We start from the raw sequence: 9317 nt of genomic DNA, 5'->3' as shown, positions 1-9317 counted from the left end.
CAGTGGGAGGGACAGACACACACACGCAAACACAGATGCATGTTCACCCACTCACATGCTCACACAGACGCTCACACACAACCAATGTTAGACACGCTTTTGAACCGGATGGATTTCACTAACATTATTGTATATACTATGGTACACATGCAAAACCGGAGGGTAAAGCAGCACATTTACATGTATGTGTATCTGCAGCTGCAGGCTCATTCTCTAGGGTTATACAGGGTGGACAGAGATGCAGGCATTGTCAGAACACTGAGGAAGTACACTGGAGGTTTATACATGCTGAGCCACTCTTGTGATTCTTCTGTGAAGATGCAGTAGACTGTTAAAGATCACTACCAGACTGTAAAGTCAACAGTACCTCAACGTGCCAGTTTGTAGAATGTGTCTTCACAGCACAAGGCACCTGTAACCATACAGGAAAAGCCCACTTGCACTCTCAGCCTTTGGGTTTGCAGATGGCTCTTCAGGATGCGTCAGTGTGCCAGACCACACCGCATTACAGTACCTAAAGAGTGCTGAAGGAGAGCCAGCTTCCAAACTTCACAGAATAGGATAAAAAAGGGGATATGTAACTGAGAGATGACTGAATTGGGGGTGGTGAGAGATGGGAAATAATCAGTTTAGGGGGAAAGCGAGACGTGTGAGACTAACCGAATAATCACACCGAGGGGCTGAAGTCCAAACTTACAGGGTTACAGCTTTCTCTGAATAAACTCTCACTTTTTCAATGTTTAACTTTTTCACTCCTCCCCTTCTCCCCTCCTCCCCTCCTCCTCCCCTTCTCCCCTCCTCCCCTCCTCCTCTCCTCTTCTCTCATTCTCCCCTCCTCCTCCCCTTCTCCCCTCCTCCCCTCCTCCTCTCCTCTTCTCTTATTCTCCCCTCCTCCTCCCCTTCTCCCCTCCTCCCCTAATCATCTCCTCTTCACTCCTTCTCCCCTCCTCCTACCCTTCTCCCCTCCTCCTACCCTTCTCCCCTCCTCCCTCCTTCTCTCCTCTTCACTCCTTCTTCCCTCCTCTTCTCTCATTCTCCCCTCCTCCTCCCCTTCTCCCCTCCTCTTCTCTCATTCTCCCCTCTTCCTACCCTTCTCCCCTCCTCCTCCCCTTCTCCCCTCCTCCCCTCCTTCTCTCCTCTTCACTCCTTCTCCCCTCCTCCTTCCCTATCCCCTTCTCCCCTCCTCCTACCCCTTCTCCCCTCCTCCTATCCTTCTCCCCTCCTCCTCACTCCTCCTCCTTCTCCCCTCCTCCTACCCTTCTCCCCTCATCCTACCCTTCTCCCCTCATCCTCCACTTCTCCCCTCCTCCTCACTCCTCCTACCCTTCTCCCCTCCTCCTACCCTTCTCCCCTCCTCCTACCCTTCTCCCCTCCTCCTCCACTTCTCCCCTCCTCCTCACTCCCCTTACCCTTCTCCCCTCCTCCTACCCTTCTCCCCTCCTCCTACCCTTCTCCCCCCTCCTACCCCCCCCTCCCCTTCTCCCCTCCTCCTCACTCCTCCTACCCTTCTCCCCTCCTCCTACCCTTCTCCCCTCCTCCTACCCTTCTCCCCTCCTCCTCCACTTCTCCCCTCCTCCTCACTCCTCCTCATCTCCTCCCCTCCTCCCCTTCTCCCCTCCTCCTCCCTCCTTCTCCTTTCCTCCCCCCTCCTCCTCCCTCCTTCTCGACCCAGTTCTTAATCATCTGTTGTTGGATTCCTCCTTAAATCATCCTGTCACTTCTCACACTCAGCGCCTGTGGAGCGTGAGCCGAGCCTGAGCTGGTTTCAATTTGAGTCCCGGTAGAAGTTAATACGTTTGTGATAAATTCTGCTGAGTCTGGCTGAAGCTGGAGCTGATTTGGAAGCGGTGTTTGCTTTCGGCTCCTGCCTTGATTACCTACCCAGCTACCTCTCGTCCTAGACTTCATTGGGAAAACACAAAGAGAGCCTCTGTTTTCCACTCTGACCCCTGATGCAACACGACCCCATGCAGAGAGAAGCCTGCTATTGTTGCTTCTTAGAGGGCTTATGTTACAGGTGGGCCCAGGTATTAAAAAGATAACAGTGACGTGGTGAATGCATGGCTGCTGGCTACTGCAATAGTATACGTGGTGTCAAGGGGGGAAAAGTAGATTTCCTTTCTTGCCGGTACAGGACACAGAAGTGCACGCACATTTTGTTATACTACAACAATGACAGGGGAGCCTCTACTCTGCTGACACTGACAAACAGATCAATATAAATGATGTTGTCTGATCCGTATAATCGGCCTACGAAAAAGGGAGACACAAATACAATATGACATCCATCTAACCTGAGGAGGAAATTATTGTCCAAAAACAAACAAAAGTGGCACTGACCCAATGAAAAGGACAGTGAATATGCACATTTACCTGGGATATGGCCGATGTTCTCTAATGGTGCCAATAAGAGGCTACTATTAGCTGGATTAAATTAAGAATTTTCATAACTGAATGACAGATTGGAGTCTTTTCATTGTCATCTCATTAAATCAATCGCCATTTGCTTTCCAAAACAGTTTTTCCACGATTGCATTTTTTAATATTGCAAATGCATGGCTGGGACTCTCTGCTTTTCACGGACAGTCCCAACTCAATAATAATCTATTTGGTATTTGCAGTGCGTGCTGCCCAAATTGCAGACCCTTCCGACAATAGTCTATGCTATTTAAAACAATCCACAGCTTTTTAAAGAAGCTAATGATCCTCTGTGGCCAAATCATGCTTTCTGGGGTATTAGCTTATGAGTGTATTTATTTATGTATAGAGAGGAGTAAGCTAATTAGGCTATATCATTTTGCCAATGTAATTCAATGTACTTTAGTTTCCTCCAGCCTTGTGGACACACCGCCTACACCTTTTAATATGTCATACACACCACCAGTCATGATGTTTTCATCTGATGGTCAAACAATCATCTAACCAAGGCGCTTCTGCAGGCTACACATGCACATTCGTCCACCCACAAAAAAAATTCAGCATCCAAACCTCAACAGTGCGCTGTGCACCCGCAATCTGATGAATGGAATGAGGCATCTGTTATAAAACAACTACTTGTATTGTAATGACATTCTGCGATTGTCATTAGGCCTACATTTGTAGCCTAATTGATGAAGCCACTGTTGTTCTCGTGATGCTTCGACTTCAGTCTCAGCCACAAATCTCTGCATTGCCAAAATGTAAGCGTATACCACCCAGTTTCGTGTCAATTTGGAGAGTATATACCACCCAGTTTCGTGTCAATTTGGAGAGTATACCACCCAGTTTCGTGTCAATGTGGAGAGTATACCACCCAGTTTCATGTCAATTTGGAGAGTATACCACCCAGTTTCGTGTCAATGTGGAGAGTATACCACCCAGTTTCATGTCAATTTGGAGAGTATACCACCCAGTTTCATGTCAATTTGGAGAGTATACCACCCAGTTTCATGTCAATTTGGAGAGTATACCACCCAGTTTCGTGCCAATTTGGAGAGTATACCACCCAGTTTCGTGTCAATTTGGAGAGTATACCACCCAGTTTCGTGTCAATGTGGAGCGTATACCACCCAGTTTCATGTCAATTTGGAGTGTATACCACCCAGTTTGGTGTCAATTTGGAGAGTATACCACCCAGTTTGGTGTCAATTTGGAGTGTATACCACCCAGTTTGGTGTCAATTTGGAGTGTATACCACCCAGTTTGGTGTCAATTTGGAGAGTATACCACCCAGTTTCATGTCAATTTGGAGTGTATACCACCCAGTTTGGTGTCAATTTGTAGAGTATACCACCCAGTTTGGTGTCAATTTGGAGAGTATACCACCCAGTTTCGTGTCAATTTGGAGAGTATACCACCCAGTTTCATGTCAATTTGGAGTGTATACCACCCAGTTTGGTGTCAATTTGGAGAGTATACCACCCAGTTTGGTGTCAATTTGGAGTGTATACCACCCAGTTTGGTGTCAATTTGGAGTGTATACCACCCAGTTTGGTGTCAATTTGGAGAGTATACCACCCAGTTTCATGTCAATTTGGAGTGTATACCACCCAGTTTGGTGTCAATTTGTAGAGTATACCACCCAGTTTGGTGTCAATTTGGAGAGTATACCACCCAGTTTCGTGTCAATTTGGAGAGTATACCACCCAGTTTCATGTCAATTTGCTAATGTTTCATGTGGCTGACCGGCAGTAATGTTAACTACTGGTGTAGTAGCCTATAGGTTTTCTGCAGTAATGTTAACTAATGGTGTAGTAGCCTATAGGTTTTCTGCAGTAATGTTAACTAATGGTGTAGTAGCCTATAGGTTTGCTACATTAGTTGTGATTGGCTCACGGTTTAAAGATATGCAGCACCACACTATTTATTTTGCAGGATGCCGTAATGGACCTATTGCCTTACTCTCACCCTGGTGGCGTCCCTAGTGAATGCTTGGGAAACACATCAGGAACTTATGGAAGGGAGTCTGCCTGATCCACCACATCAACACCATGACAATAAGGGCTGGAAAATGTAACATTTCATTAAAGAGAGTTGTGTCACAATCTGAGGATTTTACAATCAAACATCTGTTTTAGTCCAACTAAATGTAAAATGTAGAAATTAAATATTGTAGAAATTAAATGCTTGAGCAATTGGTTTGTGGATTAAGGACCAGCCCCTGTTCCTCTTGTGTAATTACAAAACCCTCTCAACGGACCACTGAGCTCGACATAGACGTATTGCAGCATGATCATTATTGGTTATTTTCTAGGACCTACTCTACTTTTTCAGACAAGTCTTCATTGTACCTGGAGAGAAATGATTCCCAGTCGTAGAGGAGCTGACTGGTAGCTAGCAGCTAGCAGCTACACCATAAGTGACAATGGCATTTAGTAAAACAAACCTCGCAGCCATTTAATAGTCATCCGTGGTAACCTTTGGAAAACGGCATGATGTTGGTAAGCACCCGTTTGGCCATCATTAACCAGCTGGAAATGAGTAGAGCCTTTCACTGCCAGACAAAATGATTGGACGGCATCCGCCAGTAACCCAACACAGCGGCCAATTAGAGATCATTTAAGACTAAAGTCATTTGGACAGTTTTTCTGGATATGACTGTAGAGGTCTTGTTGCCGTTGTTGAACACATACAAATGAACAAGCGAGTGAAGGGGATATTTTGACAGGTTTTTGCCAAAAACCAGAGAGAGAGATCATGGAGAGACAGAGGTTATATGTTGCCTAACATCCCTGTGTTGATTTGAGGTAAAGTAATGGGGTTAAGCGAGGTCTAGTTAGCACGGTTGTGGATTACCAGAAAAAATTCATTGGGCACAGACGTCAATTCATCATCTATTCCACATTGGTTCAATGTAATTTAATTGAAATGACGTGGAAACAACGTTGATTCAACCAGTGTGTGACCAGTGGAAAATTTAACAAAACAAAGGGTCTCCCAACTTCAACTCACCTGTCCCCCAATTACCTTTCCATAAACATGCTGAATCGCTGCATGAACACAGAGGATAAATGTACCTAGGTGGTCGGACTTCCCCACTTAAGAAATCTGACGATTGTTCTTGTAGGAAAACAGCGCAAAATTTGTCCAGCAGCCAAAGAACATAAGGCTAGTCTTTAGTCTGGGCATGCTTTACTGAGAACATTCAACTCTGGTGCTTTCATTTATTACTTTCCAAAATTGTGGGAGAAGTTGTGGATAAAAATTGAAATGTAATTCTTTACACTTACAGTACCAGTCAAAAGGTTAGACACACGTTTTTCTTAATTTTTACTATTTTCTACATTGTAGAATATTAGTGAAGACATCAAAACTATGAAATAACATATATGCAATCATGTCAACAAAAAAGTGTTAAACAAATCAAAATATTTTTTAGACGACAGCGTCACACACTGTTGACATTCTCTCAACCAGCTTCACCTGGAATACTTTTCCAACAGTCTTGAAGGAGTTCCCACATATGCTGAGCACTTGTTGGTTGCTTTTCCTTCACTCTGCGGTCCAACTCATCCCAAACCGTCTCAATTGGGTTAAGGTCGGGTGATTGTGGAGGCCAGGTGATCTGATGCAGCACTCCATCACTCTCCTTCTTGGTCAAATAGCTCTTCCACAGCCTGGAGGTTTGTTTTGGGTCATTGTTCTGTTGAAAATCAACTGATAGTCCAACTAAATGCAAACCAGATGGGATGGCGTATCCTTGCAGAATGCTGTGGTAGCCATGCTGGTTAAGTGTGCCTTGAATTCTAAATAAATCACAGTGTCACCAGAAAAGCACCCCCACACCTCCTTCGTTCACCTACTCTGCGTCTCACAAAGACACGGCGGTTGGAACCAAAAATCTCAAATTTGGACTCATCAGACCGAAGGACAGATTTCCACCGGTCTAATGTCCATTGCTCGTGTTTCTTGGACCAAGCAAGTCTGTTCTTCTTATTGGTGTCCTTTAGTAGTGGTTTCTTTGCAGCAATTCGACCACGAAGGCCTGATTCACACAGTCTCCTCTGAACAGTTAATGTTGAGATGTCTGTTACTGGAACTATGTGAAGCATTTATTTGGGCTGCAACCTGAAGTGCAGTTAACTCTAATGAACTTATCCTCTGCAGCAGAGGTAACTCTGGGTCTTCCTTTCCTGTGGTGGTCCTCATGAGAGACAGTTAACTGTAATGAACTTATCCTCTGCAGCAGAGGTAACTCTGGGTCTTCCTTTCCTGTGGCAGTCCTCACGAGAGACAGTTTTATCATAGTGTTTGAAGAATCTCAAATATAAAATATATTTTGATTTGTTAAACACTTTTGGTTAATACATGATTCCATGTGTTATTTCATAGTTTTGATGTCTTCACTATTATTCTACCATGTAGAAAATAGTAAAAATAAAGAAAGATCCTGCAATGAGTAGGTGTGTCCAAACTTTTGACTGGTACTGTATGTGTACAGTGAAGAGTAATTGATTCCTCTGTTAGTTCATGAATAATATATACTCCCTGGAAAGCAGTGAGAATTGTTGTTGAGTGGACTATCTTGGCTAAATAAAGAATTGTTGTTGAGTGGACTATCCTGGCTAAATAAAGAATTGTTGTTGAGTGGACTATCTTGGCTAAATAAAGAATTGTTGTTGAGTGGACTATCCTGGCTAAATAAAGAATTGTTGTTGAGTGGACTATCTTGGCTAAATAAAGAATTGTTGTTGAGTGGACTATCTTGGCTAAATAAAGAATTGTTGTTGAGTGGACTATCTTGGCTAAATAAAGAATTGTTGTTGAGTGGACTATCTTGGCTAAATAAAGAATTGTTGTTGAGTGGACTATCCTGGCTAAATAAAGAATTGTTGTTGAGTGGACTATCCTGGCTAAATAAAGAATTGTTGTTGAGTGGACTATCTTGGCTAAATAAAGAATAGTTGTTGAGTGGACTATCCTGGCTAAATAAAGAATTGTTGTTGAGTGGACTATCTTGGCTAAATAAAGAATTGTTGTTGAGTGGACTATCTTGGCTAAATAAAGAATTGTTGTTGAGTGGACGATCCTGGCTAAATAAAGAATTGTTGTTGAGTGGACTATCTTGGCTAAATAAAGAATTGTTGTTGAGTGGACTATCTTGGCTAAATAAAGAATTGTTGTTGTGTGGACTATCCTGGCTAAATAAAGAATTGTTGTTGAGTGGACTATCTTGGCTAAATAAAGAATTGTTGTTGAGTGGACTATCTTGGCTAAATAAAGAATTGTTGTTGAGTGGACTATCTTGGCTAAATAAAGAATTGTATTGAACCCATCAAGAGGAGCCCTGCTCCCATTGTCCTCATAGACTTCCTCATAGTCCTAACAGACCTCTCTATAACACATTACTGACTTTGGCCCATCGTTGACATGCATTGACTCACTCCGGGGCCCTTCCGCTCTGGGGCCCTGCCACTCTTCCCTGAGGTCCGGGGACCTGACCATGGTCAGCCCCTTGACCTGGCTGTGTGAACAGGTGGAAGGGCCCTGTGTGTTTGCCATCCGTCTCTCACTGTTTGCTCGGGGATGGTCTGACAGGAAACCAGCCAGACTGCGGTTGGCTGAACCGGCCGGCGCTGAGCCCTTCTCGGCTAGGTGTGAGGAAGAATTAGTGACATCACCGCCCTGGTGGAATCCTCCTCAGACAGGACAAAAGGGGAGGAGGGGATGAGGAGAGGAGGAGGAGGAGGAAGTGTGGAGGGGAAGAGGAGAAAGGGATGAGGAGATGAGGGGATGAGGGGAGGGAGGAGGAAGTGAGGAGGGGAAGAGGAGAAAGGGATGAGGAGATGAGGGGATGAGGGGAGGGAGGAGGAAGTGAGGAGGGGAAGAGGAGAAAGGGAGGAGGAGATGAGGGGATGAGGGGAGGGAGAAGTGAGGAGGGGAAGAGGAGAAAGGGATGAGGAGATGAGGGGATGAGGGGAGGGAGAAGTGAGGAGGGGAAGAGGAGAAAGGGATGAGGAGATGAGGGGATGAGGGGAGGGAGGAGGAAGTGAGGAGGGGAGAGGAGAAAGGGATGAGGAGATGAGGGGATGAGGGGAGGGAGGGGGAGATGAGGGGATGAGGGGAGGGAGGAGGAAGTGAGGAGGGGAAGAGGAGAAAGGGAGGAGGAAATGAGGGGATGAGGGGAGGGAGGAGGAGATGAGGGGATGAGGGGATGAGGGGAGGGAGGAGGCAGGTTGAGTCTATTTCAAGCAGTACTTACATAGACACTGACCTGGATGAGACACTACCTAAGAACAAGGCTGTGGATAAAGCCCTTAGTGTTTTACAACATATCACAGCTTGGTCCAAGAGGTTTTTCAGGTTCAGGTTGTAAAGTCAGGATGAACCCCTGGCCCCAGTCATAGTGTTGTGTATTAAGTTGTTGAAGACCGATTCCATTGACGGATTAGAAACATGATCCATTTACTGCATGGATTCATATGTGATATGTTGGTTTCTACACATCAATGACATATTGACTGCTACTCATGAATGTCAGATATACTATCCCTGTATGAAGTAGAGAGCCTGGCGTCTCTCACTATACACACAGCCAATCAGAGTTACAACCAAATAAACCCATTGGCAACGACGCAAGGTTGGACAGCATTGCTCTTCTTGGTGAATAATGCAGCACATTTAGTGAGAACATAACTGCTTGTGGGATATGGTGTACCATGCAAGCCTCAGCCAGGCCCAGGTCTAATCCACTGTGCTTCCTGCTGCTGCTCCTGCCCAGTGTCAGAGGTTTACTGTCCCATGGCCCTATCCACCAATAGTCACGTCCAATCAGCCCACCAGCTCACACGTATGTGTGTGTGGGTGCATGTGTGGGTGTGTGTATGGTGGGGTCGTGA

The sequence above is a fragment of the Oncorhynchus kisutch genome, unplaced genomic scaffold (genome assembly GCF_002021735.2).
Source record: "Oncorhynchus kisutch isolate 150728-3 unplaced genomic scaffold, Okis_V2 Okis06b-Okis10b_hom, whole genome shotgun sequence".
Taxonomy (NCBI): domain Eukaryota; kingdom Metazoa; phylum Chordata; class Actinopteri; order Salmoniformes; family Salmonidae; genus Oncorhynchus; species Oncorhynchus kisutch.
The sequence above is the reverse complement of the archived record's forward strand: the minus strand, read 5'-3'. Positions refer to the sequence as shown.